The 18502-nt window shown below is 37.5% G+C and overlaps 1 protein-coding gene across 1 annotated transcript in view; it reads left to right on the forward strand.

Moving 5' to 3' along the window:
• Positions 1-18502, forward strand: part of ZNF804A (zinc finger protein 804A) — a 343178-nt gene that overhangs the window by 275487 nt on the left and 49189 nt on the right. The window lies entirely within an intron of this gene.

Raw genomic sequence — 18502 nt, forward strand, 5'->3', positions numbered from 1 at the left:
GTTAAGAAACTAGAATATAACATTTTTTCAGTGATTAAATACATTGAGGCTAAATGTTATGTGTTGATTACATGGTTGTCACCTTCCCCATTGTTTAGAATATTGGTGTATGAGAGTACTTTAGAAAGTGCATAGAAAAAATGGAATTAGAATATAAGTTTATTTTGGTGCAAAACATTTTTGAAATTTGCTCACAAATTCCTCATAATGTGCATTTCCCAATGAAATTTTTTAGGACCTTTAATATGCATAAATTTCAAAATGTTTTTGCTTCACAGCAATCTTTTCTTTTAATTCCATTTCCCATGAACTTTTTGAAGTAATCACATATATGCTGCTTGAATACTTTTTGTAATATATTAAAAAGCAAGGAAAAATGTAAAACTAATCTGAACTGTCACAATACTAAAGCACCAATGTTGCATTATAAGCAAAGAGTGAGGGCATCCATATATATCTTTATGTAATTTAACCAAATGAAGTCATACTATATCCACACTTGCCAGTAAGTAAATGTACATTACTATGTTAGTAGCTGCACAGTATTTTATTACATTAAGATATAATGCCATGACTTTAACGTGCACTTTTAGTGACTGATATGCAGTTAAACATTGTGTAATGCCTGAGTGAAGTGTTTTCAGATTTTTAAATATTGCCATTAGATTAAATTTATTTCCTAATATAAAATATTAATTTACAGTTGAAGAATAATGGTTATCAATAGAACAAGTCATTGCTGACTTATGACTGTTTCATAGATCACAGACACTAAAAATAGACTGACATACCTTTTTTATAGATTTATTTATTTATTTTATTTTATTTTTTGACAGGCAGAGTGGATAGTGAGAGAAAGAGACAGAGAGAAAGGTCTTCCTTTTTGCTGTTGGTTCACCCTCCAATGGCCGCTGCGGCCGGCGCATCGTGCTGATCCGAAGCCAGGAGCCAGGTGCTTCTCCTGATCTCCCATGCGGGTGCAGGGCCCAAGCACTTGGGCCATCCTCCACTGCCTTCCCAGGCCATAGCAGAGAGCTGGCCTGGAAGAGGGGTAACCAGGATAGAATCTGGCGCCCCAACTGGGACTAGAACCTGGTGTGCCGGCGCCGCAAGGTGGAGGATTAGCCTGTTAAGCCATGGCACCGGCATTATAGATTTATTTTTATTTATTTGAAAAGAGTTATAAAGAGAGGTAGAGACATAGAGAGAGGTCTTCAATCTGCTGGTTTATTCCCTAAATGGCCGCAATTTCCAGAGCTGAGCTGATCCAGAAGCCAGGAGCTTCTTCCAAGTCTCTCTTGTAGGTACAGGGGCCCAAGGTTTTGTACCATCTTCATTTCATATCCCAGGCACATTAGCAGGGAGCTGGATTGGAAGTGGAGCAGCTGAGACTTGAACCGGTGCCCATATGTGATGCTGGTGCTGCAGGTTGGGTCACAGTGCCAGCCCCTGACATACTTTTCAAAAAAGATCCAGGGTATAAAATAATTTTGGCAGCACTAAAGGAAAAAAGAAGTGATTAGAATTTACAATGCATTTTAAAATATGTAGTAGCATTTAATACCCTGTGGAGGGAATACATAATATCATTTTAAAATAATATTTTGAGCTTGAATATTATATATGTGCATATACATATAAATATATATATATATATATAATTATATTAGAAAACTACACAATCAGTTGAAAAATTTACCATGAAATTTGGAGAATTTTGATATTTCACCACTTACAAATAATTTATTCTTCAATTCCTAATTAAGTCAGTTTTTAAATGAATGAACTGATCCAAGTAGTTAAGTTTAAAAAATCAGAGTGAGAGGGGCCGGCGCTGTGGAATAGTGGATAATTGTTCCTTAATCTTAGTGTAGTTTGATTATTATATTCTTGTAGCTTCATATAAAGAAAGGTATTTAAAATATCTTCCTAAAATATACTGGCTACCTGGCAATAACACATTTGAGTTACAAAGGCATGAGTAAATGTTTTGAATTGTCATATGTCCACATTATAATTAAATTTATATTTTAGCCAAAAAGACCTTACTCTTAAATGCTTATGCCTTTTTATAATATGTATCTCAGAGGTATGTTTTCGCTGTGCTAATTCTTTCAGGCCACTATTAACTCCTGTTATCCTAGAACAATGTAAGGAGTAGAAAGAGGGTTAGTGGGTAACCCAACTTGAGCTGATGAAAACTCAGTCTCACCATCACATAGTATAAGATCTTGGGCAGATTATCATTCCTCTTCTACTTTTTATAAAATGTACAATGGGACTACTAATATTCACCTAAGTGTTAATAGGGTCAAGGCTGAAAAAATCTGAGTAGAATGCTCACCTGTAGCAATCAAAAATTGTTAATATCCTTCCCTTTCTCATTGTGTCTTCACCCAAATTTTAGTTGTAAGCTTTTCAAGTGAAAATGGTCTCTTTTCAAAATATCCCTTTCTTTTCAATATCTGAAACATATGATTATTTCCAAATGGGCTTTCCCTGCTGTGCTAACAATGTATCAAATTCACAGACTATCACTCCCATTTGGAGTTCAAGACAAAGCAGAATTAACCACAGGGGCAGAGCCTGCTGGCAGCAATGGAAGGGACAGCAGGCCTCCACATATTGTTCCTCTTATTATGAAAGCTGTGGTTGCATGATGATCTTTACCAGGCAACCGCGGAACCCTGTGATGTGACACCTACAGTGTCATGCTTGATTTTTGAGAAAATATTTTCTAAAAATGCATGAAGCTAAAAGTTTTGAGGACTATTATTTTACCTTATTTTTGTTCTCGGCAAGACGGTTTTTGCTAGCAGCAAATGCAAAAAAAAAAAAAAAAGAAATTTATGATTCTAGGAAGTAGTAAAACTTCTGAAATTAATTCATTTTTTTCTTTTCTAAAATTCTCATTCATTGTACATATATCTATTCTTTAGATGCCTTACCTCTCATTTTTGTGTAACAGTTATGAGTATAACTTAATAAATATGGAAAGCTCCTAAATTTTTCCTTCCCCAAATGTAGTGTTAGAAAAATATAAAAATAAGTCATGCAATTCAAGGAAATCCATGATATCTTCTTGACCTCCAAGTAACCTTTCTGAATTGAGTCATAGGTCAGCCCAGTCCAAGTTACTGGAGGGAGAAGAGCTAGCAACAACCTGAGGGAGAAAATACTTTAATTAATGGGAATAGCTAGTTTCATGGTGGTTCTATTTTTTAAATAGTGAACATGTCTTTTCTATTTTGTTTTCGTATCATAAAATGTTATATCTGCAGTTTTTAATATTTATTATTATATGCAAAAATACCTGCCAATGAAAAGAGGAAGGCATGACTTACAGGAAAACAATTTAATTGAATGAATTGGATCTGAGTAAGAGTTAGAAAGTATTGGCCGACAGCGTGGCTCACTTGGCTGATCCTCTGCCTGCGGCGCCGGCACACCAGGTTCTAGTCCGGTCGGGGCACCAGCTTCTGTGTGAGACCAGGAGGAAGCACCTGGCTCCTGGTTTTGGATCGGCGCAGCTCTGGCCATAACGGCCATTTGGGGGGTGAACCAACGGAAGGAAGACCTTTCTCTCTCTCTCTCTCTCTCTCTCTCTCACTGTCTAACTCTGGTTATATTAAGTAACTCAGATTTAAACATTAAGAAATTTAAATCTTGATGAAAAAAATCTCAAGATCATTTCCATGAATTTAACAGTGTAGTCATTCTAGAAATGGGTAATTGCTATTTCATAATTTTCTTTCCCCTTTTAAAGGAAGATACTTGGAATTAGACATCTGCTTTCTTTTCTCCCAGTTATTCATTACTGTGAAAGAACTAAAATTAATCAACTACAAGTGTTCTCTGTATTCTTAATGTTACAATTTTATATCATGCTATCCCTCAAACATTTCAGTAGCTTTCTAACATCTCTTCCATGGCTTTCGGCATCTCTTCCTTGGCTGCTTTATGGATTTTTCCTGTTTCCCACCTAGAAAATATCTTTTCTCTTCTCTTTCATTATGGTCTTAACTCTATCCATATTTAATCTCCATCCTATTTTAACATCTTTTGTCCAAAGGGCAATTATGACCCACTGCCTTCATTTTCAAAAATGTTTACTGGTTTCCTATTAACTTCTATCAACACTCAGACCTCTTAGTATACAAACAGACACCTCCAGGTTGTCTTAGCACATATTCTGACCCTTCCCTTACCTTTTTGTCATGGTCACCACCAGCAGTTCCTCACCACACTTCAGAACAGGCACAAAACTGTCCAGCCACACAAAAACGGCTTACAATTTTTCCAAAGTTTAATATTTCATGGTTGTTACTTCCTCTGAAATGTAAAACCACTGCCCCTTTCTTTCATTTACTGATACCCACTCAATTTTCAAAGAATTATGCACTATTTAGAAAGAATTTCATGATTCCCTAGATTGAAAAATGGTCTTGCTACTTTGCTCATTATCATTATCATAACCATTAAATACAAAATGAACAAAAGTTTTCTTTCTTTTGCATATCTAAGATAATGGTGTTCAGTGAAAACAGAAATTCTTTTTCATATATTTGTGTGTCTAACAATGTAATCAAAGCTAGTGATACTCCATTAATGATTCTTGAATGAATAGACTTATATTTTACCTTAATTGAAACCCATTTTGATGATTATAAAAGAAAAGAATTTGAGGTGCCATTTTACCCTGTGCAACTGTTTATGGATAATTCCAAGAAAAGTCATTGAATTTCCATTTTCAGAGGTTTTCCTTTTTGTTATGGAAGGACTGAGGATTCTCTAGCTATGTGTTTGTACGAGCTGAAACCAGAGGTTTTTAACAGTTTCTTGCTCTATCTCGCTTCGCAGTCTTCTACCAGTGTTATCTGAGATCTCAAACAACCCACTTATACTCATGTGGCTGACATAAGCTACCTAAGCTCCAAGCAAGGATCACCATTGACCTAATTTACTAGAATAATGATTGTCTTACTCTAGACTACTGGATATAGTAACAAGTATTCATCAGATCTTAACATGCTTGTCTTCTGTCTTTCAGAGAAAATGCCTGGTATTGGTAAATTTAAGATATTTCCAAGGTAGAATGAGTACCCTAAATTACAATCACTCAGATTCTACAGGGACACTCTGTAGAATCTACTTACATAGCATTCTCATATTGGGAATTCTGTGTATGGGATTTTGCATAAATGAACTAGAATATAGCCTCTTTAGATAATGTTCAGCTTTGGAACACCTAATATATGAAGATACTTCAAAAAGTTCATGGAAGATGATAATGAAAGTTTATTATCATGCAAAAAAAATGAATTCTGTTCACAATGTTTTCATAATATACATTTCCACCAACTTTTTTAAGACTTTGTACTTATTGCCCTGCTGCTTATCCTACAGCTACCAGCTAAATAACTACACAATTGAAAAATTATATCCTTATGACTATGTTATCTGGTTAAACTCATTCTGAAGAAAAGTGTCATGTTTGAGAAACAATTTTGCTTACTCCAATTTTCAGAAATGCCAACATCGATGTATATTTCTTTCTTACTGTTGGATGGTACTTAATTCAGTTCAGCAGAGTTGTGCACAGAGATATGATATTCAATGTCCAGTGTTTTTATGCTTTACTCTAAGCTTTTACTTTCCTTGATGGTGTGGATGAGTTTGCATTTTTGTGTAATATTTTCTTTAAAATATATATATATATATTATTTGAATGTATATTTTTAAATATAATTATGTTTAATACATCTGTGATTTATGATAAAATTACATTTTAACTCAACCTTTAGATATCCCCTATATATTGCTCAAATTCATCTTGCAGTCCATTCTTCAGCCTTTGTGATAATAGAACCTGACCTTTCAGAGCAGAATGACATTCAAGTTGATAGAATAACATAGCTTTCTGTCATACTTGTCAAATAAGGAAAGGATTTAAACCAGATAAAGACTAACAGTGCCACTAGGATATGCCTGCACTCATAACTTCTGCTCCTAAATACATGGGTATTTTTCCTCACATGAATCCATCCTCCAACTTTCTGAACACCAACTGGCTCAATTGAATTGAATTCTGACACTTCTTATCCAGTGTTAGTATCAGATACTGCAGGTTAAGGATTCAGTCTGGCAAGACTACCTCCGCTTCAGATGCCAATTCCAAATCCAGGCCACCTTTACTTCTAACTGCAGGCTCTGAATCAAAGGTTCCCCAAGACTCCTGCAACAATCTTGATAATATGATAAAATGAATTAGAGAACTCAGGAAAACAGTTCTCTTATTATCACAAGTTTATTTCAAAAGACATAACTCGAGAATATCCAGAGGGGGAGATGCACAAGGAAAACTATGAGATATAATTGAGGAGCTTCAGTGACCTCTGTATGTGCCACTCTCCCAGGACCTCAATATATTCTCCATTTCAGAAACTCTGAACTCCCTAGAGGTTTCTATGGAAGTTTTCATTATGTGAGTAGACATGAATTATCTGCCATTAGTGACTGATTCATTTCAACTCTGTTTACCTCCCCACAGGTTGAGGAATGGAGTTGAAAGCCCCAACCTCAAACCAGACTCCATGCTAAGGCTATCTGGAGTCTCCACTCATTGTTTTAGTGTAGAGATCACCTCAGTGATTCCAAAAATTTTAGAAGGTCTTTTTCAGGGACAAGAAAAAGGCCATCTGTGTTTCTTAGTCTATCCAATATAGTAGTAATGTTTCACATATGCCTTAGTTTGTACTCTATGTCTCTTTTATGGTTGATGTAGCTTTGAGATTCCAGTGCCCAAAGGTGTTCTATTGCTGATTTGTTCCTGAATAAACTTTCTATTCTTTACAATAAAAGCCAAGATAAAGAGGCCAGTGTTGCGGTATAGTGGGAATGCTGCCACCAGTGACACCAGCACTCTATCTGGGTGCCAATTCACATTCCAGTGCTCTACTTCCAATCCAACTCCTTGCTAATGGCCTCGAAAGCAGTGGAAGATGACCCAAGTATTTGGGCTCCCACCACCTGTGTGGTAGACCTGGAGGAAGCTCCTGGCTCCTGACTTCAGCCTGGCCCAGTTCTGGCCATTGTGGCCATCTTTGCTGGGGCAGGAGGAGCGAACCAGTGAATGGAAGACTTCTCTGTCTGTCTCTCCCTCTCTCTGTAATTCTGACTTTAAAAAAATAAATCTTTAAAAAAAGCAAAGATAAAAGAGTAGGATAGGAGATAGAGAGTATAGTGTTTCTCTTCTGGATGAGGGGTAGTTAAAGTCATCATAAACTAGCATTTAATCAGAGAGCTGCAAGAGGTAGATGAATGTTTAATGAAAACATCAGGTGAAGGAACATTCTAGGGAGAGAAAATGTGTCACAATTGATATATAGTTAAGAAAGGTTCAGAATTATTAAGGAAGACAAGATGCTGAAAGTCAAGTGATATTGAAAGGATGATAGATGATAACAGAGCTGTGGACAGGTAGCACATCCTTAGTCATTTTAAGACTCTTTATTCCAGTAATGGTGAGGGACTCTTGGGGAGTTTTGAAATGAGGAATGATATCTTCAATTTTTTAGAAAATACAGCTTGTCAACAGAATATTCAAAGAAAACCCCAAAAACCTTATAATTTTAGACTATTTCTTCTTCATAGTCAAGCCTAAAATAAAGCCTTCTATGCAGGTAATTTATCTGGGAATTGATCCCAAGAAGCAGCACTGAAGTTACTGAAACATAGAACAATAAATAAAGAAAAGAATATAATGTTACTCTGTTTACTGTTGTTATAACTAACTGGTGTTCCATCTCACTGGGACCTTTTGTACAATTTAGAAATATATCTTAGAAACTTCAGCTTGCAAAATATTTTATACTTGAGTGCTCACTGAAATTGGCCAGAGTGGACCCATGTGGTATTACCTCCACAGGGTTGAGTATTTGTTATTTCAAAGAGGCGATATTGCAAAACTTTGATACCATGAGTTAGAGAAGCCCCTTCATAGAGAGTAGGTGATTTCCAATATTATACTCTTCAATTTTAAATAGAGCATTTCTGGCAGAAAAATGAGGAGTAATATATGATTACAATGATTATTAGGCAATAGTAAAGTAAAATCTGTTGCTACTGCATGAGACTGTTTGAAACTCTTCCAGAGTCAGTCCTTAAGATAGTGAATAAAATTAAAGATACACTTTAATAGATAGTGCATCTCTGCATAGGTACTATAGAGTGTGGGTTTCCAAGGGACATTACTTCTATCTGAATAGTCTTCTAGAAGAAAATAATTTCAATATTCCTTGATTAACCATTTTCTTAAATCAGGAGATATACAGTGCGGCACATGATCACTCAGACTTACCCCTAATGGTAGAGCTAGAAACGTGCCAGGGAATTCCAATTCAATCCCATCAAGGTGGCATGTACCATTGCCATCATATTTGTTAAAGTGATCAGTTTAAGTTCATAATTGATCAAAAAGATAGATTAAATGTCAAAGGGATTACATAAATAACACCAGTGTCTGCAAATAATAATTGATAGAATGAAAAAGGGGAGAATGATCCTACATGGGAAGCAGGATACACAGCAGACTCATAGAATGGCAGATGTCCTAAACAGCACTCTGGCCTCAGAATCAGCCCTTAAGGCATTTGAATCTGGCTAAAAAGCCCATGAGAGTATTTCAGGCATGAAAAGCCAAGACACTGTGACAAAAAATAAATGACCTAAATAAAAGATCTCTGAGTGAGATCTTAGAGGAAAGAACAGGCCATCAAAGAAGGAGGTATCGTTCTCTGAATGGAGGAGAGAACTTCCACTTTGAATATGGCCTTGTCTAAATAAGTTCAGAGTTGGTGAACTCAAGAGGCTTCCATGGCCTTGGCAGCTCATGACAAGAGCCTCGGGTGATTACTGACAGCATAAATAAGAGTGTCAATTGTTAAGTCAACAACAGGAGTCACTGTGCACTTACTCCCCATGTAGGACCTCTATCCTTAATGTGTTGTACTATGCAAATTAACATCAAAACTACTACTCAAACAGTACTCTAATACTTTGTGTGTCTGTGTGGGTGCAGTCTGTTGAAATCTTTGTTTAGTATTTACTAAGTTGATCTTCTGTATATAAAGATAATTGATAATGAATTGTGATGAGGAATGGGATGGGAGAGGGTGTGGGAGATGGGATGGTTGCGGGTGGGAGGGAGGTTATGGGGGGGAAAGCTGCTATAATTCAAAAGATGTACTTTGGAAATTTATATTTATTAAATAAAAGTTGAAAAAAAGAATTTATCAAGGAGTATGTTTTTGCCTCCTCTCTTTAAATAACCTATAATGAAATTTAATTATAGGCCGGCGCCGCGGCTCACTAGGCTAATCCTCTGCCTGCAGTGTCAGCACCCCCGGGTTCTGGTCCTGGTTGGGGTGCCAGTTCTGTCCCGGTTGTTCTTCTTCTAGTCCAGCTCTCTGCTGTGGCCCGGGAGTGCAGTGGAGGATGGCCCAAGTCCTTGGGCCCTGCACCCTATTGGGAGACCAGGAGGAAGCACCTGGCTCCTGGCTTCAGATTGGCTCAGTGGCCATTTGGGGGGTGAACCAATGGAAGGAAGACCTTTCACTCTCTCTCTCTCTCTCTCTCTCTCTCTCTCTCACTGTCTAATTCTACCTGTCAACAACAACAAAAAAGAAATTTAACCATAAGTCACAAGGATGTTTGTATTCTTTATGGAGTAATAAGAGAGATGCAGAGGCAGATGGAGAAGAAGGAGAGGAACAGGGAGAAAGTGAGGGAAATTGAGATTTTCCAAACTATTTCAGATATAAATTGCCTAGGTTCCATTTCAACAGTTAATATAATTATATATTAATGATGCCAATCTATTTATATCTTTGCAATTTGGACAGCTTTAGGTAGAATATTTCTAACAGAAAAACTAGGATGCAATATGTGATTACCACTACTATTTAGCAATGATAATTTTATAAGGCATAATTTGATTTAGCACTAAAGGTGTTCTCCAAATATCTGAGAACCACAAACCCAAGCATGAATGGATATTTGATGATATTGTCGATCTAATGACAGTTTATGTTACCCTTGCCTTTTATATACATTCTTTAATAGCTTTTTTAAAATTCATAAATGAAACGGTACATATTTATACACAATTTTTGTATTGAAATATATAAACATTATGGAATGGATAAATCAAGCTAGTTAGCATAAGCGTTATCTCATATTTTCAGTTTTTAATGGCTAGTATAGGTAAAGTTTACTTTTTTAGTGATTTTCAAGGATAGAATTCATTATTATTAACTAGAGTTAACATATTATAAATAGATTTCTTCAGTTCCTTCCTCCAAAGTAAAATTGTGTGTCCTTTACCAATAGCTTCTCAATCCCTACCCTTCCACCCAGATCCTAGGAACCACCACTCTCTTCTCTACTCCTAAGTTAAACTTTTTAGATTTCACATACAATGGACACAATGAATTATCTGACTTTTTTGCTTGGCTTTCTTCATATAATGTATAGGTTTATTAGGGATTGAACAATTGAAAAAAATTATTAAATTTTTAAAGACTGAATACTATTCAGATGTTGTGTGTGTGTATGTATGTATGTGTATGTCCATGTGCCTATCTCATCTGTATCAGTTCATCCACTGATGTACACTTACGTTAATTCAACATGTTGGCCGTTACAAACAATGCTGCAATAAATATGGGAGTGCAGTTATATCTTTGACATACTAGTTTCATTTGCTTTGGATATATACACAGTAATGGGTTTGGGGATAATAAGATAGTTCTATTTTTACTTTTTTTTCTGAAGAATTCTGGGCTGTTTTCCATAATGGTTGTACTAATTGCCATTTCCACCAATGATATTCATGGGTTCCTTTACCTCCACATTCTGTCCAATAATTACTTGTTCTCTTTTGTAATTTTCCTAATAGCCGTTCTAATTCATTATGGTTTTGATTTGCAATTCCCTGATAGTGATTTTTTTTAAGATTTATTTACTTCTTATTTTAAAGGCAGTTGCAGAGAGGCAGAGAGGCAGAGAAAGAGAGAGAGAGAGAGAGAGAGAGAGAGAGAGAGAAAATCTTCTCTCTGTTGTTTCACTTCCCAAATGACCGCAATAGACAGAGCTGGGCTGAACCGAAGCCAGGAGCCAGGAACTTCTTCCAGCTCTCCCATGTAGGTGCAGGGGACCAAGCACTTGGGCCATCTTCTGCTTTCCCAGGCCATAGCAGAGAGCTGGATCCGAAGTGGAGCAGCCAGGACTTGAACCAGCACCATACGGCACTGCAGGTGGTAGCTTTACCTGCTATGCCATAGTGCCAGCCCCAATAGTAATTTTTGTGCAAGTTTTTGTATACTTCTTAGCCATTTGTATATCTTCTTTTGGGATATGAGCTTTCAATTTGCCAATTTCTAATCAGATATTATTATTGAGTTCAGTGCATTCCATATTAATTCTGGTTACTAGCCATTTATTAGACATATTGCAAATATTTTCTCCTGGATTCATGGAAATAACATTCTTTGGGACAGCTTACTTGAATAGAACTAGTTATGGATACCTTTTTTGATGGGCTGAATATCACTTGACACTATATGTTAAACAGAGCCCCCATTAGACACCTCATTTAAAAAAGAAAATTTTCAGAGGCTGGTGCTGTGTCAGAGCAGGTAAAGCCCCCGCCTGCAGTGCCAGTATCCCATGTGGGAGCTGGTTTGAATCCTGGATGCTCCACTTCTAATCCAGCTCTCTGCTATGGCCTAGGAAAGCAGTGGAAGATGGCTCAAGTCCTTGGGCCCCTGTATCCACATAGAGACCTGGAAGAAGCCCCAGGCTTCTAGCCTCAGATTGGCACAGCTCTGGCTCTTGCAGCCATTTGGGGTGAGAGCCAGTGGGTGGAAGTGGTGTTGCTTTTCTGAAAGTAAAGCTTTTACTGAAATTAACTGGTTTTATTAGTTTATTTAAGAGGTAAAGAGATTCATACAGAGAGAGAGAGAGATGTAGACAGACAAATGTATTCAATAATTTCACTGAAGGGATTGAGGAAACATTTCCTTGAAGCATCTGAATGAACAGCAGCCTTCAAGATCAAAGGAAAGGAGGGCATTGTACATATATACTGCACTAAATAAAACTGTGGCCCTCTGGAATAGAGGCAAATGTGGAACAATTCCAAACGTCCTATGCAGATATCCATCCTTATCCTTTAAGTACGAATTGTATATGGTGACTATTTCCTAAAGAGGATAGCAGGGAGTGGGGATAAGGAGAGTGGAAAATAACCACACAGTGGAGAAATCAGATCCTCTCAGTCTGTTGACTAAGGTCATACTCAAGAGAGAAGTCATAATGATGCTATAGAGGTTTTTTTTTTCTTTTTTTTTTTTTTTTTTTTTTTTAGTATTTATTTAAAAGGAAGTGCAAGGGGCCGGTGCTGTGGCGCAGCGGGTTGATGCCCTGGCCTGAAGCGCCGACACTCCATATGGGCTCTGGTTCTGGTCCCGGCTGCTCCACTTCCCATCCAGCTCTCTGCTATGACCTGGGAAAGCAATGGATGATGGCCCAAGTCCTTGGGCCCCTGCACCCACATGGGAGACCCGAAGGAAGCTCCTGGTTCCTAGTTTTGGATCGGCACAGCTCTAGCCTTGGCGGACAATTGGGGAGTGAACCATGGATGGAAGATCTCTCTCTCTCTCTCTCTCTCTCTCTCTCTCTCTTTATTCTTTGACTTCCATATAAATAAATAAATCTTTGGGAAAAAAAAGGCAGTGCAAAAGAGACAGCAGAAGAGACAGAGACGAGGGGAGAAATCTTGCATCCACTGGAAGATTCACCCTCCAAATGCCTCAACAGCCAGGGTAAGGCCAGGACAAAGCCAAGGCTTAGGGACTCCATCTGGGTCTCCACGTGGCTGGGAGGAAGGGAGGCACGGGATCATTAACTGCTGTTTCCCAGGCACTTCAGCAAGAAGCTGGATTGCAAGCAGAAAGTAGCTGGGATTCACACAGGCTCTGCTATAAGGGATGTGGGCCTGGGAGCTCTGCACTACCATGGTCAACCTGTAGGGATGTAGTTTTTATGCTGATATAATGCAAACTACTTAAGTAGCATTCTTTCTCAGACCACTAACTCCCATGTAACCAAAAGAAATTCATACACACACACATGCACACACATCAAAATTGAGGAATATTTTTAAAAGTCTCTGATTATAATTCCTTAAAATGTTAAGGTCGGGGGCCTGCACTGTGGTATTGTGGGATAAGCCTCCACCTGCAGCACCTGGATCCCATATGGGTGCCAGTTCAAGTCCTGACTGCTCCTCTTCCAATCCAGCCCTCTGCTATGGCCTGGGAAAGCAGTGGAAGATGGTCAAAGTGCCAAAGCCCTGCACCCGTGTGGGAGACCCAGAAGAAGCACCTGGCTCCTGCCTTCAGATAGGCACAGTTTTGGCCTTTACAGCCATTTGGGGAGTGAGTCAGTGGATGGAAGACTTCTCTTTCTCTCTCTCTGCCTCTGCATCTCTGTAACTCTGCCTTTCAAATAAATAAATAAATCTTTTAAAAAAGAGAGAGAAAATGAAATTTTCTCCCTCAAAATTTCTGTCTTCATCCTATTCATTTTTTAAATATAGAGTGTATGAACTGGCACTGATGCTGATTTGCTTATTAATATTTCCCATATAAATAAGCCTTGTGCCTTTTGGGTTCTTGCCATGAATTCAGGGAATTCTGAATACTGGCTCAAATAGACCAAGCAGCAAGGTAAGTTTTTAAGCTTTTTATTTAGTGACAGAAATGCATAGGGAGAAAGAAAAGTCCAGAAATTAAGTTGGGGTATATATTGAGCAAAAAGCAAGCCTAGAGCCACGTGCAGTGAGCATTTGGTTAAGGGCAGTTACAAGCACATTATCACAGGCAGCAAAGCTAAGATCTGAAGGTCGTGTGCTGCAAAGGCTCAGGGTAACAAGGACAACAAAGATCCATAATGGTGAAAAAGGGCGAGGAAAAAAAAAAGGGCTGGGCCCACTGAGTTTCAGGCCTTTTATCCACTTCCAAAGGGGGCGGTTATTTAGTCTGATTGGCAGGTGGGTGCACAAGTATGGTCAGGAAGGGGCATGAGATCACACAGGGGCGTGGTGAAGGCGTGGTCTTCCAATTCACAACTCTAATCAAATTTATCCTATCTGCCTGCCTACATTAGCACTGTGACAATGAGTAAACCAATAACTTACCTATTTCAGTCTGTTTTCCTAAAAAGTGTAAAAACTTCCCAGTTGCTTAGTATGAAATTAAAACATTCTTTATAACTTTCAATGTGTAGTTGTATTGCTTTTCTGAAAGTAAAGCTTTTACTGAGGCCGGCGCTGTGGAGTAGCAGGGAAAGCCGCCGCCTGCAGTGCTGGCATCCCATATGGGCTCTGGTTCAAGTACCAGCTGCTCCACTTCTGATCCAGTTCTCTACTATGGCTTGGGAGAGCAGTGTAAGATGACTCAAGTCTTGGGCTCCTGCACCTACATGGGAGATCTGGAAGAAGCTCCTGGCTCCTGGCTTCGGATCAGCCCAGCTCTGGCCCTTGCAGCCAACTGGGTAGTGAACCAGTGGATGGAAGACCTCTCTCTCTCTCTCTCTCTTCCTCTATCTTTCTCTCTCTCTCTCTGCCTCTCCTTCTCTCTCTGTGTAACTCAGACTTTCAAGTAAATAAATAAATCTTAAAAAAAAAAAAAAAAGAAAGTAAGTTATTTAGCTGTTTCACTCGTCAATTGTTCACAGCAGCCAGGACTGAGCCAGGCCAAAACTGGGAGACAGAAGTCTCCCAGGTAGGTAGCAGCTACCCACCTAATTGGTCAGCTACTTCCTCCTAGAATCTGCATTAGTGGAGAGTTCAAATGGGTGTGTGGTCAGGACATGAACCCAGGTACTATGATGTGGAACATAGGTGGCTTAACCACTAGACCAAATGCTCACTACACTACTTTTAGAAATACTTAGAGGCCGGTGCAGTGGCTCACTAGACTAATCCTCTGCCTGCGGCACCAGCACACCAGGTTCTAGTCCCGGTTGGGGAGCCAGATTCTGTCCCAGTTGTTCCTCTTTCAGTCCAGCTCTCTGCTGTGGCCCGGGAAGGCAGTGGAGGATGGCCCAAGTGCTTGGACCCCTGCACCCACATGGGAGACCAGGAAGAAGCACCTGGCTCCTGGCTTCAGATCGGCGCAGCGCGCCTACCATGGCTGCCATTTTGGGGGTGAACCAACGGAAGGAAGACCTTTCTCTCTGTCTCTCTCTCATTGTCTAACTCAGCCTATCAAAAAAAAAAAAAAAAAAAAAAAAGAAATACTTAGAATGTGATTGACCTGGATGACCTGACCAGCTGTATGAAGCATGTTCTTTTGGTCCTCTCCTTCAGCAGCTGTGTTCATAGTTGGGCACAGTTTGACTTTCCCAGATAGAGGGGATATTTTTTGGAAACAAAGTCTATACAAACAGCTGTGTTCATTTTTCATCTTATTCAAGTGCATTTCTTATTTTATGCAGTAGGATGGCTTTATTTAATATGTATTATTCTGCTTTATAATCTGAGCCAATACCCTGTTTCAATACCATCCACAATGAAGGAGATGCACCACAGAGTTGGTCAACCCATCCAGGGCTGGTTTTGTCTACATATATGATTTTTAAAAATGTATAATCAAGAGCAACGTTATGACTAGACAATAAATAGGTTATTCTATTCTGTTACTACTGTTTTCTATAATACAGCCCTGATTATTTACTGAATCCACATCAGTTTGAAAATATGGTCCAAAAATGTTTTGTACAATGATTCCTCTTACAATTCTTACATCATTCAAGTTATATTTCATTTTATAACTTAGATGGAAGTAGAGATAGAGATAGAACACACAATGAGTCAAAATATTAACAGTTATTTAAGTGAAAAATAAATATTAACTCATTGTCATTTTGTAACTTTTCTGTAGATACAAACTTTTGAAATGTGAAGTATAATTTTACAAATTTTAAAAACAAATTAAAATGAGGAATTTATAGAACCAAATAGTAATATTAGGTGATGGTAATGCATGAACCTCATTTTAATGCTATTTGAGTCACCTACTTTAAATTGTTAGACAACTGAAGCTACTTAAACATTGGGTATTTTTTTTTAACTTTTATTTAATGAATATAAAGTTCCAAAGTACAGCTTATGGATTACAATGGCTTCCCCCCCATAACTTCCCTCCCACCTGCAACACTCCCCTTTCCCGCTCCCTCTCCCCTTCCATTCAAATCAAGATTCAAAACATTGGGTATTTGATGACAAAAAGGAATGCCTGTGGATTTTTTGTTTGTTTTTTTTTTTTGTTGTTTAGATCTGATATTGGTTTTGCGTTTATACCATTTAACATCCCTCTAATTTGAGAGCTATTTATTGAAATATTTACAGACAAAATGATATGAAGCTAGGAATGTTCTTTAAAATTATCTGAGACAATCCGGGCATTTTGGAGCAGCAGGTTAAGTTCATGGTTGGGATGGCCACATGCCAAAATGCAGTGTCTGGTTCAAGCCCTGGCTTCTGATGCAGCTTCCCAGGATGCACATGGGAGGCCATGGATAATGGCTCAACTACTTGTGTTCCTGACACTTTGTGGGAGACTCATGGAGTTTCTATTTCTTGACTTCAGCCTAGCCAAGCACTGATGTTGTAGGCATTTACGAAGAAAACCAGCAGATGAATGATCTCCCCCAGCCACACTGGACCACCATCTCTCTTCCTGTCAAGTAAATAAATATATCTTTAAGAAATTATTTGTGGCAGGAAAAAGGATAGGAAATGGAATAGGATAGGAGATGGGATTCACCTTGAGTTGATAATCCTTGAAGGTGAATTGTGAAATCTTGGGGATTATTATAATCTTTCTTATGTGTTTAGAAATTCACAAATAATTAAATGCTGGAGACCAGACTATTTAGAGTCAAATATGCTCATTTACTGATTATATCCTGGAGCTGGTTACTTAACATGCATGAGCTTTAAAATTCTCCCCTGTAATTTGAGGACATGTTTAGAATAGACATTTGTATGATTTTAATCAGGAATAAAGGCATTAATAATTGAAATACTTAATCAGTGGTTGACCCTAAATAAGCACTGAGTAAATGTTAGCTTACCATTTTATCTTCAAATTAGCTGAAGCTAATATTTTTTAAGGGTGTAATTTACATAGAAATCTGTTTCACTCAAAATGTTTTCCTTTGTAGACAGAATGAGGAGAATGTTATTGCTTCCCTGCAGTAATATCAATCTTAAGAAATACAAAATTTTACACAATAAAAATAATCAAATTTTTAGAGAGAGAAAGTAGTTTACCATAATATAACTAATGGAGAAACTCTACAAGTTTATCAAGAATTTTCTCTTAGTTCAAGATCTTTCTAAAAGCTAATTCATCTTTGATCCAAAAAATATTACCATTATAATGCCTATTATGTCTGGTTCATATCCTTTGGCTATGAAGATATTATATAAGTTTTGTTTCATTTAAATTTCCTGGTTCACAAAGTATTTTGGAAGATTTTAGTAAAATTCAGTAAGAAGTACATAGCTATATGATTCATTTTCATCTAACATTTTTAAACACATTGGACGCAATCAAATGGAATAAGTTGCAAGAAGTTTACAAATTTAAGAAAATAAATTAATTAGTGACATTAATACAATGCTTTCACAAATCATTTAAGTGATTTTGCAAATTATCATCCTTTGCTTTTTAGTGAATAAAACTTATAAGGCATAATAATGGATCACCATCTTTTAAATTGGAAAGTTGACTGTGTATTCAGAGATTATGGTAAATTGTTGATTACTGCAAAGTACTTATTCCAAATTTTAACTAAATTTATTATGTGTTATGTATGCACAAAGATGCAGTATGATAAAATAAGAGAAGTGCTTATTCATTAAATTACTGTTAAACGACTTACAGATTTTGAAGAAGTATTTTAAACATTTGAACCAGGACAATTGTGATTACTATAGAAAAGACTACATCATTTCATATCCAAATCCCAGTGCCTAAGATAGTGAGTGTTCTATAATATATATAATGCCTCAACATGTAGTGATTGTGGATTTTAAAGGAGCTGAGTATAAGGGAATTCGTAAGTTCAAAACATAATATATTCTCTGACAAAGATTGTAGTTCAGAAATTCTTCACATCAGTAATTCAATGAAAGAATTGGCCAATGTTTCATCATGCAGAATTTATTCATGTCTGGCAACATTAACATTTAAGGAGGCATGAAATAGCAAGTAAATTTAGATTTAAGAAAACCAAAGAGCCACAGTCAAACATTTTGCTATTTATGCTTTGTAAACAAAAGCTAATGATGACTGACTATATTTTTCATCTTTTTAGAGGTTTGGTTGTATAGCCTTACTGTGAGTTTGATGAATGCAATCACTTATAC

The sequence above is a fragment of the Lepus europaeus genome, chromosome 1 (genome assembly GCF_033115175.1).
Source record: "Lepus europaeus isolate LE1 chromosome 1, mLepTim1.pri, whole genome shotgun sequence".
Taxonomy (NCBI): Eukaryota; Metazoa; Chordata; class Mammalia; order Lagomorpha; family Leporidae; genus Lepus; species Lepus europaeus.